The following is a 14,704-nucleotide window of genomic DNA, read 5'->3' as shown; positions in this document are numbered from 1 at the left end:
CTCCTCATTCTTTGTCTGCTGAAGCATTTTCAGCTGATAGTGTGGCTGGTTGGGATCAATTAGCCGTAGATTTTGCCCTAAGATTGCTCCCCAGGGCGGACAAATGGAGCCAACCCATCCTCAGCGATGTTTTTCGCCCACGTGCGTATCCACGCCAGGGCTTTAGAAGCAGTTCAAAATCTCCAGCCTTGGTTTCACTTGATTTTGTTGTTGTTGTTATTGATAAATATTGGGTCATACACAAGGCACTTGTCAGAGCCTTTGGCTCAATCTCGCAGCTGCAGCTCCTAGCGGGGCGTTTGAGTCGCGTCCTAAGAACTGGAGGGATTTACTGGGAAAAGAATTGCACATTCTGTGTCCTTCCAGTCGCAGAGATGGTCTCTTAAAATCCTATGTCCAGTCTGTCTGCTGTCACGTTTATTTCTTGATTTGCTCAGATATGTGAACACTGGGTAGATGTTTGTGTCTTTTCATGTATGTTTTTTATTGGGATTGTCTCTAAAAAAAGGAGGGAGAAACTATTGATCCCAGTTCTCTTGGTATATCTGAAACCAAAAAGAACATAGGCGAGTAGACAGATAATTGTAATTATGAGCTGGGTAGGGGTTTCCCGGTGACGGTGGCTGGGTAAGTAGGACATTTGGGGGTTGTGTAATTGGAGTAATATATACAGTTTATCTTTCGGCTGTGATGTGCATGCTCTTTCCCTTGATACATATTGCACATGAACTGAACCCATGGTCGGCTTGTCTTGGCATGTTTGAAGCTCCAGACACCCAACAGTATCATTACAGGAAAGACACAAAACCCCAAAGACTCCAGGCAGGGAGACTGCTGCCTTTGGGGTGAATGGGGAGTCTGTCTTGGCGCTGGACTTTTCGGGTGAGCGCAACCACTGGTTCAGACTGCCTGGCAGCCAGAGTTCAGGTCTTCCCCGCGCTGAAGTGCAGAGAGGGGGTGGGGATAGGGGTGGAGAAAGAAACAGCTGATTTTCGACATTTGAAAAGGACTCTTTCTATTTATCAGTGTTACCGAAGTGTACGTTACTGGAGAAACAACAAAACAAGCATAGAGCTGCAATTTTCAAGAAAATAGGATCCCCAAATATAAAAATAAAAAAGTAGCAGATAAGATGTATAATTCAATCAAATTACACAAAATTGCTTGAAAATCCAGAACAGTAGCGATCCATTATGCCTCTGTTTTATTAGTGACAAGTACAATTACTCTAAAATAAAGAACACTGGTGAATATATAATTGGCTGTAATCATGTTAGTGTTTGAATAAAAATGACGGGAACATTTAACACTTTGACAACAAAATGTTCAGAAATAACTTATTTATTCAAACAGTTTTTATTTTCCACCAAGTGAAGGAGAAACACAGTTTGCTTAGGAAAATCAATGACTTTTCCCTACAATAAATAAATATCCAAAAGGGGGAAAAACAGCCCCACACCTCTATATTATTACTATTATTATTATTTTTTTTAACCAGCAAGGAGCTTAATCCTGTGTTTGGAGTCAGCACCCGCCTGTTGTCGGTACCAACGTCCGCCCCCTAGAGGAAGAGCTCTGCAGCTCACCCAACGCCAACCCGTTTTCCCGCCGTGACCTCGGGAATCAAACTTAATATTCCTTTGCAAATCGCTCTCCAAACTAACTCCCCCCTCCCACACCCCCTCACATCCCCTTCCGCCCTACAACATCGTCACAATATTTTCTTAGTAATTGCTCTGTGCAATTGACAGAAGCGCCAAGTCTCCGGCAGCGCGGTGCTCTCCCAGCAAAGCGCCAGAGCGCGTTGGGAAACAGGTCAGGGGATATTTGGGGCTGGAGCGATAATCCACTTTTATCCAAAATTCGCCTAGAGCAGCCCGAATTCGGGCCTCGTAAAGCAACGTCTGATGCCGACCCCACCACATTCCAGTGCTTCTGTAGGGCTTCCTTAGAGAAAACAGCCCGGGTTCCTGTGCCGGCCGGTTGCTAACTGCGGGAGGGGTTTCCCGGCTTCTCCGTCACTCCCTGCTCCCCTCCACCCCCGAGCACGACGGTCTGAGATCCCGGCTCTCTCTAATCAGCTCTCGGAGCCCAAAGGGTCCTTCGATTTTTCCAAATGGGTTGCTTGATGTACTGCGGTAAAGGCATTAAAGGGGAGGATAGGTTTGGATGGGTGACCCCTGTGGCCTGGGAGACCAACCCGGGAGAACCCCCCCTCCCGCCGCCCCCCGCCCGGGTCTTTACACTGAGTCGCGGAGTTTCGAAAAACTTTCTCAGTGCGCGGGGAACTCAGAGGCTGGGCCCGCAGGGACCAGGGGCCTTGCTATATTTTAGTCTCGGTGGATCCTGTCGGCTTCTTTCGAAGAAAAAGCCAACCTCACTCCCTCATCTTGCCTCGCTGCTCTCAAGCCAATCTTGGAGAAAGGAGATGCTAAACGAGGCCGTGGCAAGAAAAGTGACGAGGGTGATCGGTGCGCTCCCGGCTGGTTGACACCCGAGGGTGATCCGTGCGCTCCCGGCTGGTTGACACCCGAGCAGCGAGCAGACTGTTGACATCAGCGCGCGGGCTTTCGGGCATTTCCACCCCCCAACCCGTCCCAAGTTTTGTTTTGTTTTGCTTTCATGTATTGCTGGAATACTGTTAAAACTGGAAGTTTGCTGGAAAGGCGAGGAGGGAACAAGCAAGTTGAATTCGTTTGGGGGGAGAAAAAAAAAAAACCTCATAAATAAATGGAATTCGGTTGGGTTTAATTTCTTCTGTCACCCCTTCCTTCTTTTTTTTCCCCCCGTTTTTTCTCAATTTCTCACCTTTCCCTTCCCTCTTCTCTCTCTTCCTCCTCTCCCTCCTCTCCTATCCCTATCCGTATTCCTGTCCACATCCCTACCCCATCTCTGTGGGTGAAAGAGAAAAGCAGCAGCTAGAGAGGGTGGAGGTGACCATTTTTATGCAGAGTTTCAGAACTGCGGTGTGTCAGTCCTCAGTCCCAGCGCTGGAGTTTAAAGGAGATATCCTGGGGCTCACTCTTCCTCTCCTCTCCTCCAGAGGCAACTTCAGAACCAGGGACTAAGAAGCTTTTTTTCATACTATAGAATTATTGTTTTAAAGGTAGTTGAAATAAATGTGTGCGTGTGTGTGTGTGTGTGTGTGTACAATCTACAAAATAACAAGCCCCTCAAACTGATGTCCTAGTACATGCCTGGCCTATGGAACGAGGCACGCCCCAAAACTCACTCCGCCCAAGCCCTAAGAACTTAAATCCTCAAAAATGTCTCATTTTGTTTAATGTACAACTGGCGCTTCCACTCTCAAATGCCAGTTCTATCATTGCTCTCCCGCATCATATTAACAAGCGATGTTAGCCTTCCCCTACGTGTTTAGGCTGCTAATGCGGGCCACTTAACGCAACAAAAATGCTCATCTGTGGAGATTTTCCCAAGGCTGGTCTCGATGCTGGCTCCTTTTTCTTTTCTTTTCAGGGCACGTCAATTCCTCCCTCCCACTCCGGGGGCTGAGAAAAGGGGGTCCAACAACTTTGAGCAAGTGTGTGAGAGCTCCTTCCTCTATCTCTTGCCTGCCAACCCTCCCAAGAGATTGTGAATTTTTGGTTTTCCCTTAGGAGCAGAAATAAATGGAAGCTTCAACCATGGCACTTGGTTGCCTCTGTCATCTTTCCTTTCTTCTTCCTCACTTCATCTGTGAAAGCAGCTCAGGATTGCTCTGTATCCTTCTTAGCTCTAGCTTTCTGAAGAAAACTGCTGGTTTTCTTTCCTGCTGGCTGAAAAGCTGGGTTGGAGATGCTCTCTGTCTAGAACTGTTTGTGTTGTTGTGTGTCTTGTATGTTTGTCTAGTTTTAACAGCTTTATGGAGGAGACTCTGAAGGGAGGAATCACCTGAGCCTAGATACGGCTTTTGTCATGTTCTCTTACTTTTAAATTCTGGCCTGGGAAAATCATGTGTTTTCATGATTCATAGGTATCTAGTTCCAAGGAGGCCATCAGGGAGAAAATACAACAAAACTGACTTACTGTGTAGGACATTTCATTCATGGGGTCTTAGTTTAAAAAGATGATTGTCTTCATGTCTCCCCTCTGGAACATTTTTGCTTTTTAAAAGCCTATAAAGTATAGACATGAGAAGAGAGTGTTTTAGCTCTGTGTCTACCAACTCTCTACCTACGGATTCTTAGGCAAGTTGCTTCAGCACTCTAATTCTTTCTCTTCTCATCTGAGAAATAAGTGATCTGCATTCATTAATATATAAAATAGCACCCACTTACCAAAATCTCAACAACAATAAAAAGCAATTCCCAAAACCATAAGAATTTTTTTTTTTTTTGGAAGCAGGAAGAAAATCTTATTCAAACGACAGCAGCGACATCTAGTGACCATAATGCTCAATAGTAGTGATGAGAGTGTAGGATAGTTTCCTGAGGAATAGGTTTTTCACAGGAGAGAGAAATCGTGTGTTTTTTTCTAGTAAATCCTGATTGTCTGGAAAACAGTATTCTCTTGATATCAATGGATATTTTACTGTGTTCATGTTATGGTAATAATATACAGAAAGCAAAAGATGTTTACCTCAAATCTGCACATAGGGCAATTACAATTTTTAAGAACATTCTTCTGCTTTAAATTCCATGTTAGGATACCAGTTCTAAAAAAAATAATTTTGTGGGATGTGCTTTAATTTCCCAATTTTCAAAGTTATAATCACATTTATTAATGCATAAATACTTGGTAAAGTTGGAAAAGGTAGAAGTTTCTGAAATTTCCTTTTGTCTGGATCAACCATTTAGTTGATTTGAGATTGCTGTCTAGTCAATATCAGGCAACTGATTAAGGATAACCTCTCCTTTAAGTTGTCACATGTATGCTCTGTCTATATCACCTTTGCTCAAAATATTTTGAAATTCAGAGGAATGCGATTCCCATTTCCAGATGGACTCCAACTCTTCTTTATATAGCAAAGATTAAATGGAATATCTGGGCATGGGTGAAGTTTTAACAATGGCAGAGACTTAGCAATGGCCCAAGACCTTTCAGAATGACAATTTTAGCATTTGCTTGGCATTTAACACTTCAGACAGAGGTAACAGAAGAATTCATCTCATTCCCTATGACTTTATAAATTGGCCATGTGTGTAGGCATAGTTTGTGCATGCACTCATTGAAGCATAAGTGTTCTTAATTTCCTATTAGCAAAGCAGCTGATGACTCCTGGAATATATGGATCCATGTTTCGTAACTTTAAAGGAAGCCAATTTTACTTATTCCATTTTATTTTTGATCAACGTTCTTTTTATTTTTTTATTTTTTATTATTTTTTTTTTTACTATGGAGTCTGGCCACTGAGTGGTATGATAGCTATTTTAGCCAGGTAGTATTCTAAAATAATAAGATAATTGGACTTGTTATTAACACCTTGGAGAATTTGAGCTAGTCATGCCACTTCTCTTAACCTTAGTTTCCTCATATGCAAAATGAGAAAGTTGAACCCTCCATTGTCCCTTATAGCTAGAAAGAGCTATAAAGTAATACATCATCAGCCTTCATTGGGGAAGACTCTCTGTTGGTGCCCTTGTTATAATTTGTGACTCTTCGATGTCAATTCTGAAATTTTCAGTTGGGCATCTTATCAGAAATAAGAACTGGAAGAATTGATGAAACTGTCTTCTCCCTGTCCCTCCAATCTTCCCCTCTGTCTGATTTTTAAAATGACAGAAATCTTAGACTTTCCAGTTAACATTCACTCAGGCATTGGCATGCACCCAGCTCTCTCTTGCGGTCCATCCAGAAAAATCACAGCATAGGAATGGGACTAAGCTGAACACAAAGATGAGGCAGCTGTATTTGAGTTTCTCTATCTTGTTCCCATATCCTTATGGTAATGATTATTATTACTATTAATTTGGGGGGGTGGGGGACCACAGCCAAAGTGTTCTGGCTGCAAACAGCCTACATTTCCTTCCTGCTTCTGTGGCCCTATGAATAAATTCCTTCAGAAGGTGACAGTAAAATATCCCCCATTTCTGCCTGCCTTGGAACATCATTATGCACGTTTAGCAAGGAGAAGACTGTTAACAGGAGGCAACTATTACCCCATAATGCAAATATACTCATCATTTAACGTGAGTCCCAGTGAGGCTGAAGACATGTACAGGAGGAATCAGAACTATGCTGCCTGGATTGGTAGAAGGAACAGTGTTTATTACAAGGAATATTCTGAATCTGCCAAAGATTTAGGTTTTTGATGCTTTTCTGTTGTTCTTTACATATCATCCTGCTCTTCCTACTACTCAGACTGCTGATAAAAATACACTGTATTTGTATAAAATTAACAAGGCATGCTTTCTTCTGTGAATTCCCCAGTAGAGACAGGTTTTTTTTTATTTTATTTTTTAAACTTTTTTTTTGAACGATTTTATTTATTTCTTCATGAGAGACACAGAGCACGAGAGAGAGAGGCAGAGACACAGGCAGAGGGAGAAGCAGGCTCCATGCGGGGAGCAGACATGGGACTTGATCCCGGGTCTCCAGGGTCACAACCTGGGCTGAAGGCAGCACTAAACCTCTGAGCCACCCGGGCTGCCCTATTTTATTTATTTTATTTTATTTTACTTTAGAAGTGAGGAAACTGACCTAGAGAGGCTAAATGACTCACCTAAGCTCACACCAGTAAGGAGATATGGAAAAGGAACATGAATCTTGGCCTTGGATAGGCTGCATCTCACTCCTAGTTGTCCTTAGGGTGAGGGCCCTTGCGCTGAGACCAGGGTAACTGATCGAACCTGTTGTCATTTGTCAGGCCTCACTAAGATTACACACACATGTGTGAGGAGCTTCAGCTTTTAGAGGATCCTAGGGACCCCTTGAACATGAGAGAGTCTGTGCTCGTTACTCTTCATTCATGTATGATTTTATCCTCCTCATACTAACAATTTATGTTATTAGCATAATACTATGTTTTTCTACAGGAGAGGTAATCTTTGCAAAAATATTATACTCAAAACATATTGTTAGTGTCTTGGGATCCAAGGTTTTGGAGTTACAATGGATGTAAGACATCATCTGTTTCAGCAGCTCGGGAGAGAGATCACTGTCTGAGTCGATGGCTCCTCAGAGTTATGCTTAGTTGGGAGTCCAGATTATCCTGAGTATTCTGGTGTTGTTTCCTGCCCATCTCCTTTGCTTCTTGGCTTCCTCTGTTAATGGCTACCCTGTGGCTTGGTTTTCCAATGGGCTGCCTCTTGAGTAGCACTGTGTAGATCTGGCTAAGGACCGTAGTCTCAGCTGGGAGCTGTTAAATCTTCCTCTTGAATGTATTGTCTCTCAAATGGCTCTCTGCTGCCCTCCACTGGCATTCAGCCACTAGAGCTAGCTAGCCTTCTGCATCTGTGCTAACCCAGAGCATCTCTGGCTCCAAATGAAAGATAGGGGAGCTTTATTAACCACCAGTTGGTTTTTGTATCACTTCAAAATAGAACCCAGACCCTCTGTGGCTGCTTATATCCCACATTCTCATGTCCTACAAGTTTGCTGATTGGGCTGTGAAGGAGTGTAGCTAACTATCAAAGTATTTGTGATAGAGTGTTTGGAAGGACTTCTTGAAAATATTAACCTTCTGTTTAATTATCAAGCAGAAATATATGTCAGCTGACATGAGACTAGGCCATAAACTTCTGAACTTGCTGTACTGACTCAATCTTAAGGAATATCAAACATTTTATCTTGAATGTTATAAAGATACAGTGAATTTTACGAAACCCCTAGGTAATATGTACACATTCTCATTTATTCAAAAAATATCTATCAGGCATTACATATATTATGATATATGCCAGACACTATTCTTGGTGCAGAGAATACTGCATTGGAAAAAGGAAACCCAAACCCCCCTGCAAAACAAAGCAAAGCAAAACAAAACAAAACAAAACAAAACAAAATGATGCTCTGCCTTTATTGAGCTTGCTTCTTAGTTGGGAAAGATAAACATTAAACAAATGAATAAGCAAAATACTCTTTTGTAATACAGCATTACCATAGCTATCTCCTATCATAAATATAATGATTCCATGTTTTTAAGAATGTTGGTATTAAGATTAAGAGAGGCATAATTAGAGCTTAATAGGGGCTGTGTATGCTACAAATATTCAGTGGTTTTCATTCATTCATTCATTCATTCATGAATTGGCTGTGAATATAGTAGGGGCCTATAAAAATAATTGACGCAGATGAGTATATGGATCTCTCTTTTGATTCTATTACAATCTTCTGTTCTGTTAGAGTGTCTTGGTGGTTGCCACCTTGTGACCCCCTGTAATAGCTGTCACAGAAGCCTATGCTACTGGTGCCCTTGATGATGGGCTTCGTTACTATCTTTCCTTCCCCCTTTGTTTTTATTACGTTTTCTTTCTATATCTTTTACTTTTCCCCCCAGGTTAGCTCTAAGAGATACCACTGGCCAAATGGAATGAGTTTTTCCTTCCCTGTATGGCAGAATGATCAGTCACAGTGAAGCAGGTATAATTACGCGGTCTTCTCTTCTGTACCAGGCCTGTTTGAAATGAGTGTTTGTCCCAGGTAAAAAATTTGTTTGGAAAAAACAATTTGTTTGGAAAGAAAACAAAACAAATAACAAAGTAGTATTGGCATTAGTTGCGCACATATACGTGTTTTTAAGTGCTATATTGGTTGAAGAGTTGTTGTGAGTGTGTTATCAGGAACCTAGGGTTGCATTAAGTTGCCTGTCCTTCCTCAGGAATAATGCTGTACCCCTCACCCAAGTTCTGAGCCATCTGCTGGAGATGTATTAACTCCTTGTTAGAAAAGCAGCTTCTAGCTCTCCTAGTTGAATATGAAGTTTAGATGGTTTCATACTCTTCTTTCATAGTGAGCTTAGTGGTCTAGTTTCAGAATCTCAGCCAGAGCCAGGCCTGACACATTAAAAAATGTCTTTGGCCATAGGTGTCAACAATCTTTCCATATCATTCATGACTAACCTGTAAAGGTCATTTAACATGTTATAAAGTTGCATGGGTACTTTCCTTGCACTGACCCTATGAAACAGCACTTTGGTATATGTCCCCCTTGTTCTTTGCACCAGAAACCGATTCTTTTTGGTCAGGTTAGGTAGTTTATCATTTTTGAGAGAAGAGCTCTGCACTTAAAGGATGTTCTTAAATTATAAAGGGTTTGGCATTTAGGTGTTTAGATTATTGACTAGAAGTGATCAAATGGAAGAGGTGAGGGGTTCGTTTGTTTAATTGAATTGAATACATTGTCCATTGTAAGGTGCGCCATTGTTTTATAGATCATGAAGGAAAACAAGTGCTGCAAATTTTCTGTGACATGCCATAAACTGTGAGGTGCATCCACACTTCATAGATATTAAAATATGTACATCTCATAATCGTATGCAATGTGGTATTTCCTTATCTGCTTTGAAATGAATTTAGGTACAATGACAGCATAGCTTCTTGGGAAGATATGTCTAGTAAAAATACAGATTGTCGGGATCCCTGGGTGGCGCAGCGGTTTGGCGCCTGCCTTTGGCCCAGGGCGTGATCCTGGAGACCCGGGATCGAATCCCACGTCGGGCTCCCGGTGCATGGAGCCTGCTTCTCCCTCTGCCTATGTCTCTGCCTCTCTCTCACTCACTGTGTGCCTATCATAAATATAAAATAAAAGAAAAAAAAAGAAAAAAAATACAGATTGTCTACAACAATGTGAAGAACCATATGATTACAAAGAAATTTTATAATAGGACAATTATAAATTTCAGCATGTTCTCAGATATTTGAAAAATAATTGCTGGAAACTCTTTAATTTTTGATAGGAATTCTAAGAAATCTCAGGGTTTCTAAGTAATATCTTTATATTAAAAGAAAAAATAGTCCATATTTTGGAAAAATCTTCCTAATATAAAACTGATTCTGGATTGTTGGGTGAGAAGCTTTATTCTTCCCTTGGAGGTTTTTCTGAGTGGAACTTTCTAGTTTTGTTATTATGGTGTAGTGTTATGGTATGGTCTACTAGGCAGACATGCCACTATCTGCACCTTGCAGATCAAGGCAGTAGGTAAGAATCTAAAGTCTCTTCTGTCCTTATATATCAGTTAGAAGTGTATATTTTTTAATAAAATATTTTATAAAATCTTTAATTTTTGCTTACTTCTAATTTTGGCTTAACACGACTCACTATACAAAAATTTCCAGTATGAAAATAAATACAAATCACCTATTAAAACGAACCCAGAAGGATGCCTGGATGGCTCAGTTGGTTGAATGTCTGCCTTCAGCTCAGGCCATGATCCTGGGGTCCTGGGATCCAGCATCATATCAGGCTCCCTGTTCAGGGGGGAGTCTGCTTCTCCTTCTCTCTCTGCCCCTCTCCCTACTTGTGCACGTGCTCTCTCTCTCAAATAAATAAATAAAATCTAAATAAAATAAAATAAAATAAAACAAACCCAGAGGTAACCTCACTTATCATTTTACATAATTTTTAAAAGTTGGGCCTTTTCCTATGTATAAATGTACAATACTATATGGTACATTTTAAACAATTCAAATGGTCCTGTGTGTATGCTTTGTGTTCTGCCTTTTTTGATTCAATGTTTTACCATCAGCATTTCCCCATCACAATTTTGATTTTTGAAAACTGCTATTAATTTATGGATCAACATTATATTAATTTATGAATTGATTTACATTTAGGTTGTTTCTACTTTTTCATCATTAAAATGACTTGAGATGTTTCCAGAACTCTATTTCCTTTTAATAGATATTTTTTAGGGGATGGATATTTTGGGTCTCACAGTATGAATTTTCTTACACTGGCAATCTGTTAAAGTATGTGTCTTATTGAACCATTATTAAATATTAACTTTTCTTTTGTAAGTTGAAGAGGAAAAATATATCTAAAACTTGCTTTAATGTGTATTTTTTTTATCTTACCATCAAGATTAAAGTATTTTTTTCGAGTATTATTTACATTTTTTATTTCTTCTTCTGTAATGTATCTTTATGTATTTTGTCTATTTTTGTGCTGTTTAATCTTTTATTTTAGTTACAATATTGTGCTTTTGTTATTAACTTTTCAGAGTTTTTTTAATTAAAAATATTAACCCTTTGTCATCTGGCTCAAATATGTTTTGCAAATTTTCATTGATCTTTTCAATTTATACTTTTGGTTATAGAAAAATATAAATGTTACATATACTCAACTGTTCAAAAGTTAATGATGTTGAAACCTCAAAGTTTAAATGCATGGTGGCTAGAAAACTCAAGCTCTAGAGTTACACTGCCAGGCTTTGAATCGGATTCCATCACTTTCTAGGTATGTGACCTTGGGTAAATTATTAAACCTCTCTGTGCTATAGTTTCACTAAGTGTAAAATGAGAATAATAATGGTAACTATCTCATGATGTTTTTATGAGGACAAAATAACTTAAACTTATAAAGAGGGTACTTACACAATAGGAAAATGATAAGCACAAAATAAACATTTACCACTTGCATTATTGCTTATTGTATTCAACTTTATGAATTTTAAAGATTTTTTCATTGCTTTTAATAATAAAGATAATAGTATTTTACACATCCAGAGGTAAGTTAAATACTACTGTTTTGTTGACTAAACTTCAAATTTAGCTAATATTTTAAAAATTATTTATTTATTTATTCATGAGAGACACAGAGATAAGGCACAGACATAGGCAGAGGTAGAAGTACACTCTTCACAGGGAGCCTGATATGGGACTCGATTCTGAAACTCCGTGATCACTCCCCGGGTCAAGGCAGACGCTCAACTGCTGAGCCACCCAGGTGTCCCTTTAGCTAAGATTTTGGATATATAGACTTATAAGTTAAATGAATGATTAATTTGACTTGACTTATAAGTTAAATGAATGACTATTCTGGGGGGAATACTATTACATCTTTTTTTTTCATGTGTCTAACAATTTTATTCATTCAATCAACACGTATTTATTGAACTTCTGCTATGTACCAGATGAACAAATAGTGAATAAGACAGATAAACAACTTTGCTTTTGTAGAGCTTACGTTCCATTTGGAGAGAGGCAATAAACAAAGTAAATTAGCGTCATGAAACATATAATGGAGAATAGAGGGGATAAGGACTGTAAAAGAGAGTGTTTAAAATTTTCAGTAGGTTTGCCAGGAGAGACCACTGATTGTATTGGATTTCTATTGCTGTCAAAAATTAACACAATTATAGAGTTTTATTCCAGGGAGCAGAAATCTTGGGGACCTCTTAGAGTCTTAGAGTCTTGCCTTTCACAGAAGTAATATTTGAGCAAACATCAAAGGATTTAGAATGAATCGTGTGGGTAACTGGGGGAAGTATATTGTAGGCAGAAAGAATAGCACTTGCAAGACCATGAAGTTGAACATGCCTCATGTTTATTTATTTTTTAAAACTATTTTAATTATTTATGAGAAAGAGAGAGAGCACACAAGTAGAATGGCTGGCAGAGGGAGAGGGAGAAGCAGGCTCCTGGCAGAACAGAGAGACTGATGCAGGGCCCAAAGCAGGGCTCGATCCCAGAACCCTAGGATCATGACCTGAGCCGAAGGCAAACACTTAACTGACTGAGCCACCCAGGCCCCCCATGTGTGGCATCTTTAAACAACAATAGTACTGGAGAGGGAGGTCTGTATAGCTGAATCGAAACACTGAGGAGATGAGAAACAATGGAAGGGAGGGTATTTATTATATAGACTTTTGTAGGTCATTGAAAAGACTTCAACTTTATTTATTTAAAGATTTTATTTATTCATAGAGACACAGATAGGGGCAGAGACACTGGCAGAGGGAGAAGCAGGCTCCATACAGGAAGCCTGACGTGGGACTCGATCCGGGGTCTCCAGGATCACACCGCAGGCTGCAGGCGGCGCTAAACCGCTGCGCCACCGGGGCTGCCCAGACTTCAACTTTAATATGAATAAAGTAAATGCATAGATAAGGCCATTGTGGAGAATTTCGAGTAGATGAGTAATATAATCCAACACTTTAAAACAATTCCTCGGGGATCTCTGGGTGGCGCAGCGGTTTGGCGCCTGCCTTTGGCCCAGGGCGCGATCCTGGGGACCCGGGATCGAGTCCTGCGGTCGGGCTCCCGGTGCATGGAGCCCGGGATCCGAGATTGAGTCCTGCATCCCAAGGAGCCTGCTTCTCCCTCTGCCTGTGTCTCTGCTTCTCTCTCTCTCTGTGTCTCTCATGAATAAATACATAAAATCTTTAAAAAAAAAATCCTCCTGCTACCCTACGGCGAACAAATTATGGAGTATCAGTGTGGGAAGCTAGTGGACAATTTAGAAGATATTGCAAAACTTCAGGTGAGAGTTATGGGGACCTTGGACTAGCAATGGTGATAAAAAATAGTTTGTGTTTTGTAGGTAATTTGAAGGTAGAGTCTATATATTTGCCTGATGGGATGTGAAAAAGAGGTGTCAACATTGATTAGAAAACTTTTGGCTTGAACAATGAGAAAACTAGAGTTTCAGATGACTGAGAATGAGGAGACTTTGAGGGCTTCAGGTTTGGATATGACATCAGATTACTGGTTTTGGTTATGGTAAGTTTGAGATGTGTAGTGGACATCTGAGTGGAAATGTCAAATGACAGTTGGATATGAGTCTGGAGTTCATAATTAGGTCTTGGCTGGAGATACAAATTTGTGAGTGTTTCACATAAATAGAAGACATTTAAAGCCAGTTAGGCTAGATGAGATCACAAATGGAATATTAAATAGAGAAGAAGACCAAGGACTGGGTCCAGCAGACTCTAATTTTAGAGGTTAGGGAAAAGGGGAGAATGAACAGGAGAGAGAAAAAGCACTAGCTGAGGTTAGATTAAAAACCAAGAGTACACAGTGACTTAGAAACCAAAGAATGGAGTGTGAGTGGTCAATTGTAGCAAGTGCTGCCGATGGGCCAGTAAGATAACGACAAAAAATTGATTTGACTTAGCACTATGGAGGTCATTGGTGGCCATGAGGGCAACAGATTCGTTAGAATGGTGGAGATGAAAGTCTCTTGAGTGATCACTAAAAATGAATGGAAAAGAGAAGACTATGAGATAGAGTGTAGACAATTTATTGAGCAGTTTTGTGAAAAGAGAAATGATAGAAGAGGCATTAGTTAGGGAAACATGGATCCGAGAAAGGGTTTTTTTTTTTTTATCGTTTTTAAAAAGAAAAAGTATGTTTTATTGCTGATAGAAGTCGTCCAGTAGAGAGAGAGAAATTGATGATAAACAACAACAAAAAAACCTTACTGGTTGGGGCCTCTAAGTGATGTAACAACTACCAATGCGTTGATAGAAAACTGCAGTTTGACAGTAAGAGGGACTCTTACTTACCAGGGAATGTAGGACAAATTCCTTAATCTCTGTGCCTCAGTTTCCTCATCTGTAGACAAAGAACTATAAAACAACAATAACATGGAATTATTATGGGGATAAAGTAAATTGGTCTTAAAGCTTTTAGAATAGTGACTGGCATTTATTGTCTTTAACATATAAGTAAAGGGTATCAGTGCCTTCAAGAAGAGAAATTGGTTATCAGAATTAGTGAATATGTTCTTAATTGTTATTCTTTCTTAGCATACTTCATAAATTTATTTTTAAAGATTACATAGTGTGATTTTTTTTATTACTTAGTATCTTTACCATTATTTTTGG

At 39.9% G+C, this 14,704-nt stretch overlaps 1 long non-coding RNA gene across 1 annotated transcript in view; it reads left to right on the top strand.

The window, feature by feature from the left end:
• The window catches only part of LOC140639758 (uncharacterized), a 106,997-nt gene that overhangs the window by 1,241 nt on the left and 91,052 nt on the right, over positions 1–14,704 (top strand). The gene's annotated exons all lie outside the window — the stretch shown is intronic.

The sequence above is a fragment of the Canis lupus genome, chromosome 9 (genome assembly GCF_048164855.1).
Source record: "Canis lupus baileyi chromosome 9, mCanLup2.hap1, whole genome shotgun sequence".
Classification (NCBI taxonomy): domain Eukaryota; kingdom Metazoa; phylum Chordata; class Mammalia; order Carnivora; family Canidae; genus Canis; species Canis lupus.
The sequence above is the reverse complement of the archived record's forward strand: the minus strand, read 5'-3'. Positions and strand labels throughout refer to the sequence as shown.